The sequence below is a fragment of the Tripterygium wilfordii genome, chromosome 2 (assembly GCF_013401445.1).
Source record: "Tripterygium wilfordii isolate XIE 37 chromosome 2, ASM1340144v1, whole genome shotgun sequence".
NCBI lineage: Eukaryota > Viridiplantae > Streptophyta > Magnoliopsida > Celastrales > Celastraceae > Tripterygium > Tripterygium wilfordii.
In genome coordinates, this window is record NC_052233.1 from 6023746 (window position 1) to 6040670 (window position 16925).

Sequence of the window (16925 nt, forward strand, 5' to 3'; positions counted from 1 at the left end):
TCGGGCGATGTTGCAGGCGTGAATAATTGGTTAAATGCGGCACATATTCACCAACTGAAAGTTTCTATCTTGGCAAGAGTTCTGGTTCTATTATACTTATGAGTTGTGAGTTTCCCTAGTTGTTCCAGGTTCATATTCTCTTATTCAACTTTTTCTTTTTATGAAAACTGGAGTTAATATTTTGGATCTGAATAGTTTTTGTTGAGAATGAATTGGATGTGGTAGATGTTGATGTTATTCTTTGTTGATTTGTTGTAAATGAGTTAGATGTGGTTGAAGTCTGTGTTATTCCTTTTACATTTGTTGTGTGTTATTCCTTTTACATTTGTTCATATTCTCTTATTCAACTTTTTTTTTTTATGAAAACTGGAGTTAATGTTTTGGATTTGAATAGTTTTTGTTGAGAATGAATTGGATGTGGTAGATGTTGATGTTATTCTTTGTTGATTTGTTGTAAATGAGTTAGATGTGGTTGAAGTCTGTGTTATTCCTTTTACATTTGTTGTGTCTGACGTATTTTTTTTTTTTTTGAAAGGCCCACAGGCCACACACACGCTAAGCCATGCCCGAGGGGCATGAAGGCCACCACAGCGGATAAAAAACTACCCAAATCTCAAACCCCCTGGTGAGAATAGAACTCTGGACCTCAAGGTCCTAGGCAGATAACCAGATCAACTAGGCTATCTCCCATAAGATGTATTTGACAATGTTTGTGATGAAAATTTGTTGTTCCTATAAGATGTATTTCATGGTAGGACTTTATCAATGGAGATACCCACTTTTGTAACCCAGTTAATTATTACATTATGTTTTCAAAAGTGTATTTATTAACCAATTCTTAATGCATTGCGAGTAATCAATGTATATTTAAACCAGTTGTTCATTGTATAGAGATTTTCTTTGTTAATAAATAGATTGGTCTTACTTTGATGGTGAGACTTTATCACTGGGATACCAATTTTTGTCATGCCAGTAGCTTATTACATTAGGTTTTTGAAATGTATTTGTTAAACAGTGTTTAATGCATTACGAATAACCAGTGTATTACATATACATTTTCCTTGTTATACACTGGTATTACTTTTTAAGCCAGTGCTTTATCCCTCGCAGATATGGTATGATAGTGTCATAATGTTAGTGTCCATTAATTTTTGGTGTACATATTATTTGCGTTATTATGGTTATAAATTACTTAATTTATATTTCTTCCTGACAAGTATATGTTTCAATATTCTTTTTGCAGTGAAGATATAGTTTCACTTGATGATATTGATAGTCAGATCAATATCAATCAAGTTGCTTGTGTTAATGATTATGTTGAAACTGGTGCCGAGACTATTGGATTGAATGTGTCAGTTATAAGAATGTTGTTTGAATCGGTTGATGAGATGTTTAAATTTTACAAGGAATATGGTCAAGTAAATGAGTTTTCAGTCAAGCGGAGGTCATTAACGAAGGATGCGAATGGTGATTGTTGATATCTGATATTTTTATAAGGGAGGTCGGATAAATTTGTATCACATTCGAAGAATCCAGTCTGATATTCCTAAAATAACCCTTATAATAGGAGAAGGCCACGTGGCGGAAAGAATGCCAGCAAGGCCATGGATGAAGCAGAACCGAAGGGTGTACTTCGGTTCTTAACCGAAAGGTGTACTTCGGTTCTTAACCGAAAGGTGTACTTCGGTTCTTAACCGAAGTATGCACCTCGTTGCAACAAGGAATAAGGCACTTCGGCTCAACCGAAGTGCCCATCTCAGTGCACAACAGAAGAGGCTACTTTGGTAAACAAGGTTCAGCTACAGAAGAGTCCTACTCCCCTTTGGAGAGGGATACGGATGGAATTTACCATTCGAGAAACCCTCTGGAAAACCAATGAGAGAGAGTCTGATCCTACTACAACTCAAACACTTCAAACTCATATAAAAGGGGAACCTCTGCCCTCAGGTAAATCATCTAACTCCTGCACTCTAAAATACTTACTGAGCAAAAGGCAGCGCTCGAAGCAACGAGCCATCCTCCCAAGTTTAGTACTGTACTGACTTGAGTGTCGGAGAGGTCCCCCCAAGTATACCCTCGGGGCCCTACCGGAGCTTACGTTCGCTTCTTGTGCAGGGAAGAAGGAAGAGACTACGTACCAAAGAAGGAGAGATCAGTTATTCCTGCTCAGTATGACTTGGTTGATCCGTCTAATAGGGTAGACCTGTTTCAGACGTCATCACAGTCAATCATCATGGTTATAGTAAGAATGAGTGCAAGGCGAGGCTTGTTGGTAGACTTTCTGTTGATGGGAAATGGAAGATTACATTGTTTGAAGATGTCCACAGCCACGATCTAACTAACAAGTATGACATGCCATTTGCCCCGTTTGTTGGTGTCAATCACCATGGGCAGTCAATACTTCTTGGTTGTGGTTTGATCTCTAGTGAGGACACTCAAACATTCGTTTGGTTATTTAGGACAAGCGTGCATGGGTGGTGTTGCTCCTCATGGTATAATAACTGACCAGGATAGGGTAATGAAGAATGCGATTGAAATTGTCTTCTCAAACACAAGGCATAGATTATGTTTATGGCATATCATGAAGAAGGTGCCTGAGAAATTTGGTTCACATGGTGAATATGAATCCATCAAGCGAATGTTGGCTGAAGCTGTTTATGATTCACATAGCATTGAAGAATTTGAAAGTGAGTTTTTTTTAATTTAAGCTTACTGGCAATTTTTTTTTGTATGTCAGTGCATTACATACACTATATAATTCAAAGTGTAATTAATTAATTACACTGTGAACATCAAATGCATTTATCTAACTCACAATTTTTTGTTTTGTCTTAGATAATTGGAGTCTGCTTATTTACCTGCATAATCTGGATGATAATTCTTGGCTGGATAATATGTATATGGAGAAAGAAAAGTGGGTTCCTATCTATGTAAAAAAATATTTTTGGGCCGGAATGTCAACAACTGATCAGTGCGAGAGCATGAATGCTTTCTTTGACGGTTATGTCAACTCAAAGACAATGTTGAAACAATTTGTCGAGCAATATAGTAATGCTTTGCGGAAGAAAATTGAGAAGGAATGCCAAGCAGATTTTGACTCAGCCAACAAGAAGTTAGTGTGTGTTACAAAATACGAAATGCAAATGCAAATGCAAAAAACAGTGACCCACGCGAAGTTTTTAGAGTTTTAGAAGGAATTGAGTGGGATGATGTATTGCGGTATCAGATCAATTTGTACCGTTGAATTAGGCACACAATACATTATATACGAAGACATTTTTTATGGTGAAGGTGGCAAGAAGAAAGTTATGTTCATTGTGATGTATGATAGACTTAGTATTTTGTGCAGGCATGCTGTAACTGTCCTTTTAGCAAATGATCAGTATTTACTTCCGGTATATTACATATTCCCGCGGTGGAGGAAAGATGTTAGAAGATGTCATTCTTGAGTGAAGATAAGCTTTGATGGTAGACAACCACAAATGAGCAAGTCTGGTATGATCATATGTGTAAGACATTTGCTCGGTTGGCAGACTTGACAGCGAAAAATGAATACCATTATTCAAACGTCATAAAGTGGATTGAAGGGAGCATAAATAACATGGCAACAATTCCAAGGCAAATACAGATTGCTTCTTTGACAGTGAATTCTTCAATATCTAATGATCCAATAATCAAAAGAGGGAAAGGATGCCCACGCAGTGTCATGAAGAAGAAGGTTTTCAAGAGGAATTATGGTGGCAGCGCAAGCAACGCAGCCAGAGGATTTGGGTCTAATAGAGGTCTAGGGTGTTGAGTGTTCAAGATGTGGTTCATTGTGTTATAAATTTTTCTCGATTGTTATCATTCCAATAGTTAAATACATTATGTTTTAATAGGGGTACTTGTATTTTATATTTTAATGCATTATAAATTAACAGTGTATTTACCATATATAGACATTACAATAACTTATTACATTATGTTTCGGTAGTGTATATTTAGCCCACTTGTCACCCAGATGTTAACGCATTATGAATTAGCAGTTTATTTAACATATCTGTACATGTCTAGTATGATAGTATATACCCATTCCTTTTTATGACCCACTTTAATTTGTTTCCCAATTTCTTCATGGAATTTGAATTCGTTTTTATTACGTTATTTACATAATGTCTACTCATTTCACATGTGTTAATGCATCACAAGATAATATTATATTTACTTACAAATTGTTATATTCATTAATGTGAGGTGTTCATCCATAAATGCATCAATCGATGTGGGCAAAAATATACATAGACAGTCATTTCAAGTTATAAGGCTCACTTGCCTTTTAAACATCCAAAAATAAACAAAATTATCAGGGTTCAATTAAGATGGTGAGTTTAACACGTCTTCCCATCCCAAATTCATAACTAAAGAAATGTCTTGCTCATCATTTCCACTTTTTCGTAGTGGAAAACATCCCATGAATATCCACCATCATTTAAAAAGTTATGAATGTATTTTGCCCTCAGTTGGTAGATGTCTGTTTTGCTCAGCTTCTTATTTATGCTTACGTTGTTGAATATGCAACCAATTAAGTACATGCATATTAAGCCGCAATCGACCCTGTTTTTTCATTACAAAAGAACGTGTCAGTGTATTTATATATATTTTCTAAACAACAAATGAAAGGAAAAATTACTCGGAGATACTTAACCCAAATACATTATACAGCATAGTAGTGTAGTTAAATATTAAATAATTGAATCAGACATCACCAAAATTATATGACCAAAAAAATTATTGTGTAATCAAATATTTGATATACCTACAAAATTTAGTAAAGGAAAAAAAATCTCACACTACATACCTAAATACACTTCCATTAAGCATGAAGAAAAAAATCACAAAACACAAACCATTACAATTTCACTAAAAATTTCGGCAGCATCTCCCTATAAATTGGGGAACCCAATTTGTAAACAAATCCAGAAATAAAGAAAACACTTCGAACTCCATCATCTCTCTGCGTCCATCATCAAACACATAATCCATCCTCATTATCAGACACATATTATCAGACACACATTAATCAAACACATAATCCAATCACAGTATGCACAAAAACAGGGTAGTTATAGATTTCTTCATACACAACAAATACATTACAAACCTCGTAATGTGATTAAGTCTTTATTTACGAACATAAATGGAACCCAGAAAATAATTAATGGCAGTGTATTTCGGAACTACGAAGTCGGGGCTTGTTGTTGTGTCTCCCACATTGTGACCAATTTTTGTTTGTATTGACCGCCAACCGGTGGTGGAAATAGAGTATCGTAATAAGCTATCTGCATACATTATATATATAAAACATTATGACAATCTACTTATATATATATATATACTTATTTACATTATAGATGGATGCTTACCAGTTTCTCAGCATCTTTCAAGTATGGGTCTACTCCAGTTTTCCTTCTCGGTAACAAGGAATTGTAGTGCATCCATATGCCATCCTCAGTGTCTAGAACCAATAATGTCCAGTGATTGGGAACTTCATGATTTCCAGCTGCATGGAGTGGGAAAATGATATACTTGTATCTAATCCCACTACCACGAAGTTTGTCATAGATGAATTTCTTAATTAACGAATCCTTATTCATCCCCAAGAATGTCATGCATGAACTTGTAATCGCAAGGGAACCCAATTTGTAAACAAATCCAGAAATAAAGAAAACACTTCGAACTCCATCATCTCTCTGCGTCCATCATCAAACGCATAATCCATCCTCATTATCAGACACATATTATCAGACACACATTAATCAAACACATAATCCAATCACAGTATGCACAAAAACAGGGTAGTTATAGATTTCTTCATACACAACAAATACATTACAAACCTCGTAATGTGATTAAGTCTTTATTTACGAACATAAATGGAACCCAGAAAATAATTAATGGCAGTGTATTTCGGAACTACGAAGTCGGGGCTTGTTGTTGTGTCTCCCACATTGTGACCAATTTTTGTTTGTATTGACCGCCAACCGGTGGTGGAAATAGAGTATCGTAATAAGCTATCTGCATACATTATATATATAAAACATTATGACAATCTACTTATATATATATATATATATACTTATTTACATTATAGATTGATGCTTACTAGTTTCTCAGCATCTTTCAAGTATGGGTCTACTCCAGTTTTCCTTCTCGGTAACAAGGAATTGTAGTGCATCCATATGCCATCCTCAGTGTCTAGAACCAATAATGTCCAGTGATTGGGAACTTCATGATTTCCAGCTGCATGGAGTGGGAAAATGATATACTTGTATCTAATCCCACTACCACGAAGTTTGTCATAGATGAATTTCTTAATTAACGAATCCTTATTCATCCTCAAGAATGTCATGCATGAACTTGTAATCGCAAGGGAAGCGGTCTTGCAAATCTCAGGAGGTGGATCACGCGCAATAGGACCTTGTTTCCGTGTAAGATATTCCATGTGAGCATTAATGATCTGTAAAATATTACAGTGTATTTATATAGGTTACTTATGAAATGTTGGTTGACATAGTTTATCAAAGGTAAATTTTGTAACATGTATACTTACATTGTTTGTAATCATATTACTGTTATAAATGGTCAATATATCACTCCACAGTAACTGATTCTCACCATTCCACAAAACAATGCTGCAAAGACAACATTCAATGGTGTCATCAGATTATTATACTATAATTATAATAATGTAATTATTATAATTAGAGAAATTGTACTCAAGTCATTTTAATAAAAATAGGTATGGAACTTACTTGGATTTTTGAATACTATATACAGCCTTCAATTTATCCCGATCAGCTGGAATAAGGTGCTTGTATATTGCACACTTTGTGTCCATAACATATTCTTTGCTCGTAGAAGGCCCCTGTGTCTTGCAATCATCAATATTGATAATTGCCAACTCCTTCCCATGGACATTTCTTTTCGACTTTTTCTTTTTCAACTCATACTCAAAGTCCGAATCTTCATTTGGTATGCGTTCCTTGTTTTTAATACCCTTGACCATTGAGTTAGGGGTATATTTAGTCTTCAAACCTCGAGTTTGCTCCTGGTAAGCTATTTCCTTCATTGATTCTTCCCTTTTCTCATTCGTTGCATCTTCATCGAACACTAATTGAGATACGATATTATCATAGATTTTATCCTCGTTTGCAACCTCTTCATTCTCTACTAATGCACTGTCAGGAATGATAAATTGGTCATCACGTGACTGTCATTTGTCATTCACTTCAACAATCTCCATTGTATTTGGCACCGCATCTTTCATCATTTCAATCTAACTATTCAGCTGAACATTTGTGGCAATGACCCGATCCATTTCAAATTGTAGCTCTTGATTTTTTCTTTGTTCATTATCCTTCTCAACCCGGAGCAATTCAAGAGCATTCGTTTTAGACTTCAATTCTTCCTCCAATTCTTGTATTTTTTGAGATGCTTTAATTGACTGTTGTCCTCCTGAATTTTTTTCAATATTATCATCACTGCCATTATCAGTTTCAGATGATGGATCACTATGAATTGAACTGATGCTTGGTGTGTCCGTATCATAACCTTCTTCCAATGTCATACAATCATTCCGCAGAGCTTCTCTCTCTTTTTCATCCATGGACAATTCACCTTCAATCACCTATTAACGGATGCATATAAAATAGGTGTTAAATACATTATAAGTTTGTATTGTATTTAAGACATATGAACCAAATAAAACATAAATACATTATAATTTCCTAATGTATTTGATTAATGTGAACCAAAGTAGTATCAATACATTATAATTTCATAAAGTATTTAAGTACTGTGAACAAAAACAATATAAATGCATTATAAGTTGGCAGATTATTTAAGTGCAGTGAAACAAAACAATATAGATACATTATAATTTGGTAGATTATTTAAGTTATGTGAACTAACAATACAAATACATTATAAGTAAGTAAAGTATTTAAGTATTTTGAACTAAAAAACATAAAAATACACTATACAATAGGCAAAATAATTATAAATGTAGTTAATTAAATGTAGATAAATTTACTTAATTAACAAACCTTCCCCCCACCAAAGTGCGTATATACTGTTTTTTGAAGTCCTTTCGCCATCCACTTACGTCACACTTTACAAACATTGGGAACACGCCATACTTTGTGGGGGTGAAAACAGTTGTGTGTTCACAAAACCAATACTGCATGCAAATACACATAAACTGTCACTGTAAATACACATCAAGTAGTACTCGCACAAAGTAGTTAGTACTTACCGAGATCAAAGTTGCACAACCTGTAACTTTGTTTGTTTCCTTTTGGTACCTCTTAATTGATTGTAGAATGTTCTCTGAGATTGCCTGCGATCAATTCCATTTCTTCATGTCCTCGACCACCTCAACAAATTTTACTAAAGCACATGGTAACGCATCTGCTTTTGTTGAAAAGAACAGAGTAAGACATGTGTATAGCACAAACAAACGTGCGACATCTTTTGTGTCCTTCTAAGTATCCCCCATCAAAGCATTGTCAATTGCTTGCTTTATGTTGGGCGATCTCATCATATCAATTCCATTAAACCTTCGATTCAAAAATTCACAATCATCAGGCTTCTTGCTTCGGCCTATCTTCAATGGAATATTTCCAGACACTACTCCAAATATCAAAGAAACATCATTCTCTATAATGGTAACTCTCTTACCTCCAAGAATAAACGATCCACGCTTATCGTTGTAGGTGCCAATAATGTCTCGTATGATCAAATCGTGTTTCTTGGTATTTAATTCCTTATGCTCCTTCTTCTTGAACACTTTGTACAAGTTCCAAAAAGATGTCATTTGCAAAAACTTTTTATGACTACTCTTCAATCGCACGCTTCTTAATAGTGTTGCTATCCCTTGCAGATTAGACCGGTATTGTAATTTGGCCATACTGAAACAATAAATTTTAGTATAAACATTATGCAAAAAAACAGTGTATTATACAAATTGGTAATGTATTACATAGTAAAATAAATCATTAAAGCCAAAAAGTAAACCAATTACATTACGCATATTGTACTATATCAATACATTATTCAAAATGGTAATGTATTATACACTAGGGGGAGTTTTTAACAAATTGAACCCACCCACCAATAGAAGTAAACCATTCAAACCAATTGCATAATTAATTACCTTAATTTACAGTAGTGTATTATACATTTTGCACCCACCAATTGAAGCACTCATAAATCGACAGTGTATTTATATACCCAAAAAAATGGTAATGTGATCAAAGTTTTTAGCTACCTAAACCGAACAAAACAAAGCCATTCAAACACACAAATCTGCAGTGTAGCTATATACCCATCCAACATGGTAGTGTAAACTAAGTTTTGAGCTACTACAAAAATGGAAGTGCGCAAAAAAAAAGTCAAGCACTCACAAATCAGCAGTGTTGTTATATACCTACAAAAAATGGTAGTGTAATCAAAGTTTTTATCTACTTACACAAATGAACTGAGCAAAACAAATCCATTAAAACTCTTAAATCGGCAGTGTATTTATATACCCACATCAAATGGTAGTCTAATCAAAGATTTTAGCAGCCTACACAATGGAACCGAGCAAAACAAACCCATTAAAACTCTCAAATCGGCAGCGTATTTATATACCCACACAAAATGGTTGTGTAATCAAAGATTTTAGCTACCTACACAATGGAACCGAACAAAACAAACCCATTAAACCTCTCAAATAGGAAGCATATTTAAATACCCACACAATGGTAGTGTAATAAAAAAAATTAATTTTTAGTTGAACAAATACAACTACAGATTCACTTTTAACAGTTAGTTGACTGAATTCAATCCATGATTATAACTAAAGACCGAGACTACTTTCCATATAATTTTCGCACCAACCAAACAGAGAACAAAAAAAATCCTAAACGTAATCGCCCATAACTGTACTCACCTCGCTTGAAAGCTAACTCCCGAGCTAAAGACGAGGACAAAGAAAATCCCGATGGCGACAAAACTGGTGGCACCACACAATGGTAGTGTAATCAAATTTATTTTCTACCTACTCAATGAAACCGAGTAAAAAAGATCATGAAAAGTCAAATAAATTGTTTAGAAACAAATTATTCACTCAAAGTTCATACCTTTAACTTCGATGTGGGTTTGCTTGTCGATATTAACCGAATTGCAGCAAGACCAGGCCAGAGAGCGGTTGTCATGTAGATGCCGACAACGGTGAGCACAAACCATTATCACCGGAGATGAAAAAACTCGCCGGAAGTCTAAACAGGGAAGGAGTGATGGACGGCATATTGGGATAATTTTGGAAGTTTCTCTCCACTTGCGATTACCGAGGTTTTGAGAGTTTTTATATTGGAAATAACAAAGCCAGCCTAAAAAAATATTTTCCCTTTTGAATTTTAAAATTGCCCAGTCATCATCCTAATCACCATGCAAACTCATTATGTATCCTTATGTATACCAAATTTATGTATGAGTATCATAACCGTTTTTTCATTATAATTTTAAGATTAGGTGTTGGATCGTAAGAAATAATCTGCTTTTTTTTTTAATTATATATTTGTGTGTGTAATAAAAAATAATAACGTCAAAACTCAAATGGTTAACAGGAAAATAAAAAGGTAAAAGCTAATATAATTACATTTTTTTTATATTAATTTATAAATGATAATTCCTCTGTTAAGGAGTAACAAATGGGCCAACAATTTCAAGCGTCCAAAACATGAACCCAATAGACAATGGAACAAGAGTTGAAAGATTTTTCGTTTTGACGGTTTTGTTGTGATGAAGCCCAAATACTAATCCGAGTCCACCACTCTACAATTGAAAGATTATCGCATCTATCTGTTCTCCTTTTTCAAAATTTAACGGTGAGGTTATTTGTACACCTCATTTTCTCATTCACACCCCAAAAATCACAAAAAATCTTAGATTGTAAAATATCCCAAGGCACCAATCTATTCTCATTCCCTCCTTCCCTATTTTTCTTCCCTCTCCCTCTCTGTTTCGTCTCTGTCCCACTACCACATTCTGTCAAACTACAACTTTCAGCTCTTTGACAAAGACGTTGCAAACGATGAAGTCATCGCTCCACTATAAAGTCTATCCCAACTTCCCATCTCAGAATCATCACTAGAATCCTTTTGTCCGTTCCTTTAAAGAATTTAGAATATCCTGTCCATCTCCCGACAAGAAACTTGTTCTCTCAACATCTTGCCATACATGCAGATATTGATGGCTTGATCTTGACCTTTTCCTTATAGAATGGGACCCAGTTACTCATTGATAATGATGATGACTTCTATAATTCTTCTTTCTCATATGGCCTTCGAGATTTGATAAATTTCTTTTACTTTTACCATCCCAAACTTTGGTTCTAGGAGAATCAAGACCTGTTACATTTTCTGTGTCTTCCTCTTCAGAAGTATAAGGGCTACCGCTTGATTCAAAATTTTATAGCTTATGATTTGGGAATTTTCGTTGGTTCACTTTCTTGAAACTACTTGATATTACCTACACTATTAGAGACTTGAGAGCAATTGCAATGGGCAACATTTGATGGCCCATGGATGCTAAGTTGGACAACACAATACAATTTTATTGTCCTATTTCTGATGGGCCAAGCAGCATGGCATGGAGTCATGTTGCCCACATATTAGCTTCATTTGCGGTCCACCGTAATTATCAAAATCATAACTATACAAACATTTATATTGGGTCTCACCTTTATTACACCAAAAATCAAGACAGTAAATTTACACAATTTTTCCAGTACATTTTGTTGACCCAATCACATCATCAAAATAGTCAATCACATCAGCAAAACTCATCCCCCAATACATTTTGTTGACACCAACAAAACCACACTATTGTGGTTGCTCTAAAATTCAGGTCATATGTTCTTCTCATAGGCTCTAACCATATAAAAAGGTGGTTAGGGCTTGCTTTTTAAGCTTTATAGGTTGTATAATTTATCTTGGGTTAAATCATATAAAATGCCCTTGATGTATCCCGATTTTCTCGTTTCAATCCTTAAAGTACAAAATTTATCGTTTCTATCCTCGATATTTCATAAAGCAACCCAAATCTGTTTCGATTGAGTTTGGCCAGATTTTACATACGTGGCCATCGCACCGCCAACCTGTCATATACTAAAAAATGAATTTAATTAAAATCTCCACATTAGTATTTTATTTTGCTCTTGACTTTGGATTAAAACCTTCACACGTGGCTTCTTTTGTTTTGCTCTTGACTTTGGATTAGACTCCAGCAAGCAACATCCTTATGCCTTCAATTACTGAATTTCATCACCAAGCCCAACACAAGGATTTGGGCCTAAGCATAATCCAATGCTCCTTTAAATCCAAATGAGACCACTTTCATCATTTTTTCTCATAAATATTCTGAAAATCAAAACAATGAGAAGTTATGTAAAATCTATGCTTAGTTCAATTAAAAAACACAAAAACAAGCATAAAGTAAGGTATCAAAATATGTAAAATATAGTTCGATCAATAGGGCATCGGTAGGTCTTCACAAAACCTGACCCAACCCGACAACCCGCTTAAATCCAACCCAACCCGTCAAAATGAAGGTTGGATAAAGGTTGGTAATGTATAACCCAACCTTATATTGGGTCGGATGAGGGTTATGATTTTTTTACACCCTTTTAACCTGACTAGAATCCATTTAAGTATTATTTAACTAATTTTATATAATATAATATGGACCATTGATCTTACGAATCGATGGCCAAGATTCTAGAGCAACACCAACCTAAATAAAAGTTTGTCACATCTCCCTCCCCGCTTCCCTCTCCCTCACCCTCACCCTCTGTCACTCCCACTCCGCTTCTTAGGTCCACTTTTTATTGTTGAATCTAGTCATATCTCTCTCAAGTTAGGAAGCACGAACACTTCTAACATGATGTCGGACACTTCTCGGATACCGACACGGTCCGAACACGTGTCTAGATTTTTCTTTTATTTTAAATAAAAGGACATAGCTTGGACATGTCGTGTCTTTTTTTCCTCACATCTTCTATTTTATTAGTTTATCCTTTTGTCAGAGATGCAGTCCTTATGTCTCAATAAATATTAAAATCCATATCCAATACCTTTATCAAAATTGTATCAATATATATACGCTTTAAAGAAGGCCAAAAGGCTACTGCTTCACTAAATGTGGGTCTCATGTGTCCTCACATTTATTTGTTTTATTTGTTTTATTCTTTTATAAGTTTAAAAGAAATAAAACTAGAAAATATATATTTATTAAAATCAAACTTTACCCTATTCAAAAATATTTGTTTATTTTAATCAAACATTACCATATTCAAAAACATATATTTATATTAATTTTTATATATAACTAATATTATATATATATATATATATTTATGCACACGTGTCCTTGCCGTGTCTGTGTCATAAAAATTTTGAAATTACCATGTCGAAATGTCTATGTCCGTGTTTGTGCTTCTTAGCTCTCAAGTCTTTTTCTTTCTCTTCGGTAATGGTCTCTTTTTGCACTTTCCTTGATGTGCTCTCTCTCTAGGTGCACTTTCCTTCAAGTATATATTTTTTGATTGTTTTGATATGCACTTACAGGGGTGTTGGTTGTAGAGTCGATTATACTTGTTTTGTTTTTATTTTTTGAATTGTTGGAAAATTTGTTGGTTTATAAAAGAGGATGATATGCTAGTTTATAAAAGAGGATGATTTGCTAGTTTATAAAAAGAGGACGAAAAGCTTCAGTAGATGTTTTGTTTTGTTGGATTTGGATTTGGATTGTAAAATACTGAGTAGAAAAAATGATGATTTGCTTTGATTTGTTTTGTTGCTTTGACCCGACCCGACCCGACCCATATCTACAAATCCAACCCAACCTAACCTAAAATGAGGTTGGTTGAGGGTTGAAGGTACACTCACCTGATTGTCACGTATGCAAAATCCGGTAAACTACAAACATAACAGTGAAATCAAGACAGGTTTGGGTTGTTTTATAAAACATCGAGGATAGAAATGAGAAATTTTATACTTCAAGGATTGAAATAAGAAAAGCGGGATACATCAAAGGCATTTTATATGATTTAGTCATTTATCTTGTTACTTGTTAGAGTAAATTTCAAGTCTTTTGGTATGTGTTTTCACTAATTGCCCTAATTTCGCTATTTCACTATTCTATGCGATCAGTTTGCTTTGTATATTTATTTGAATTATTGGTATGATCACTTCTAACTGATTATATACTATGTCTCTATATTGCATCTAATTAAGGCTAGTTGAGAGGAGCTTTAAATCTCATAAATTACCTAAAAGAGTCTGTTGTAATTTGACGAGGGGAGAAGTAGTAAAATGAGGTGAGAAAATTTGTCTCAATCCCCTTGAGGTATTTTTCAAACTTTGGGCCCAAGACCTGTGTGGTTTTGTCCTTTTTAAGGCGCCTCAATTGGTAAGGAGATGACCCAAGATTATATACCACATGGTTTACCTATAGGCAACCGATGTGGGACAACAGGATGGAAATAAGAAACTAAACCCTTACGCTATGTTTGGTTACTCTGTTCTGGCCAAAACGGAATGGTCATTTCCATTCCATTTCGGAATTCTCATGTTTGATACAAACCCAAGCATCAAAATAGAACGTTGAATTCGTTGCTTCTTAGGAATTGCATGTTCCTCTCTCCCCCTCAGGAATGATGTATTACGGCCTGAATGGAATTCAGTTTACTTTTACAGATTACCATAATTAGCTCATAGTTTCACTGTATAATTTTCTAGTATACAGTTACTAACAACAGTGTTGTTAGAATCGATTGAATCGCTAGTCGATTCATCTGATTCTGTTCGACTTTAGACCAAAATGATACGAATCGTTAGGCGAATCTTCGGCTTCATTGAATCGTGGTGAATCGTCGGAATCGTGTGAAAAGATGATTCCTACGAGACACAACTGATTTTTTTTTGACAGAGATCCATCCAAAATGACGTCATTTTGGATGGAATTTTTTTTAACAAAATCTTCACCAAAACGACGTCGTTCTGACATATTTTTTCTTTTAAAAAAATCTACAACCCTAAGAAACGTCAAAAGTCAAAACCTTTGTTTTATTAAAACCCTTTTCTTTTAATTTCTTTCCTCAAGAGGCCAGCCACCTCCTTCCTACCCTACTGTGCACGAAAAAAGACTACAGTCTACAGGTTTGTCTTCTTTCTTTTTTTTAGATGTCAGATTTTCTTTTTAAAATACACATCATTCATGGGTGATGCCGTGATGGGATCAACATAGACTATTTTTATATCACAAACAAATTTGTTATTTTAAATTTTATTGTACTTAAATAGTTTATTATATGCTAGTGGTGAAGATAATTGATGCAAACAGAATCTCACTATGCAAATATCATTTAAAAGCTTGCGCTCAAATACAACTTAATACAAACTGGTTGTGAACTTTACTCAAACACCTGATGGATAATCTTTATTACAACCAAAAAATATACTAACAACTCAACACTTGCCGAAATCCAACTTCATAATAACAAAATCAGTGGACTATAATCATTAACCAGTAACCACGTATAATAACCAATTCAACAAGTTCTCAAAATCCCAACAATGTTAACACAAGTACAATAAATCCAAAGACAAATAACAGAATTGGGAGTAAGAGAGTTCACTTGATGAAGTCACACCACAAGCTAGGTTGAATGATGGAATCACTCCATTGATGAGGAAATCAGCATCCTCGACAAGAGCTTCACACCCAAAGTTTCGTTTGGCGGCTACAACACAATATCTTCAATTCATCAAAACTGTCACTTCTCTTCATAACCTAGAGCATATACTAGCACCATTGGACTTAGACTTGGGCTTCCACTTATGGTGCTGCACTTTATTGGGCTTGGGCTAGGTTTGGGTTTCATACAACTTCATTCCCATCAATAATTCCATTGGGATTGATGCTTGAGTACAATAGTAGAGATAATTTTTGAATTTTAGACTATTTGAGACATGATGTAATATGAAATTCATGTTAGACTGTTATAAACATGTTTTTAAATACTATATATCTATTTTATATGAATATGCATATATATTATAAGAGTCATTTTCACATGAGGACTCCCTCATGTATGTTATGTGAGAACTTTTAATCTCAACCATTGGAATCATTTAATGGTTGAGATTAAAAGTAACTTTTTCATCACCATTATAAAAATACCCCTTACTCTTTACTGTCTCTTATCCTTTACTAATTTATTTCTTTCCTAAGCAAATCGAATCAACAATAAAAAAAAGAAGAAGGAATTTAGTAAGGGCTCAGATACGAATGGTTAAATGAGAATTTATAATCAGCATAGATTCGATCAGAGCGAGTGGTGCATGACTTCTTCCTCATCACCGCCCCCAAAATTCAACTTCTTCACATCTAATTCAACACAAAAAATCAAACAATGTTAATCACCTGCAAAATCAAACAATCTGATTTCATCCCTACACAGTCGCATCTCCCCGAAATTTCATATTTCATCCCTGCATCTCCACAGCGGCTGCCAAGGTGGAAGCTGAACGACTTGTGGGAGGTGGAAAATGGGTCAATAAACTACTGCCAGAGGTAAGGAAACGGGAGGTAAGGTAAACGGGTCAATAAACTACTGCCGGACGTGGAAGCCCGACGACTTGCGGGAGGAGAGAAGAAGCGACATAGAAGAGAGAGAAAGGAGTGAGAGAGAAGAAGAAATATGGGTACTTTGGTAAAATAATTTAGAAATTTATTTTTAATCTCAACCATTGAATGAGTCTAATGGTTGAGAGTAAAAGTTATCATAAAAAATTACATGAGGGAGTCCTCATGTGATTAGTGTACTATATTATAATATA

At 34.7% G+C, this 16925-nt stretch overlaps 1 non-coding gene across 1 annotated transcript; it reads right to left on the bottom strand.

The window, feature by feature from the left end:
* Window positions 1-16360: 16360 nt before the first annotated feature.
* Window positions 16361-16451, bottom strand: LOC119983447. Its single transcript, XR_005464627.1, has one exon. It is a non-coding gene; the product is annotated as a small nucleolar RNA Z221/R21b (small nucleolar RNA).
* Window positions 16452-16925: the final 474 nt, after the last annotated feature.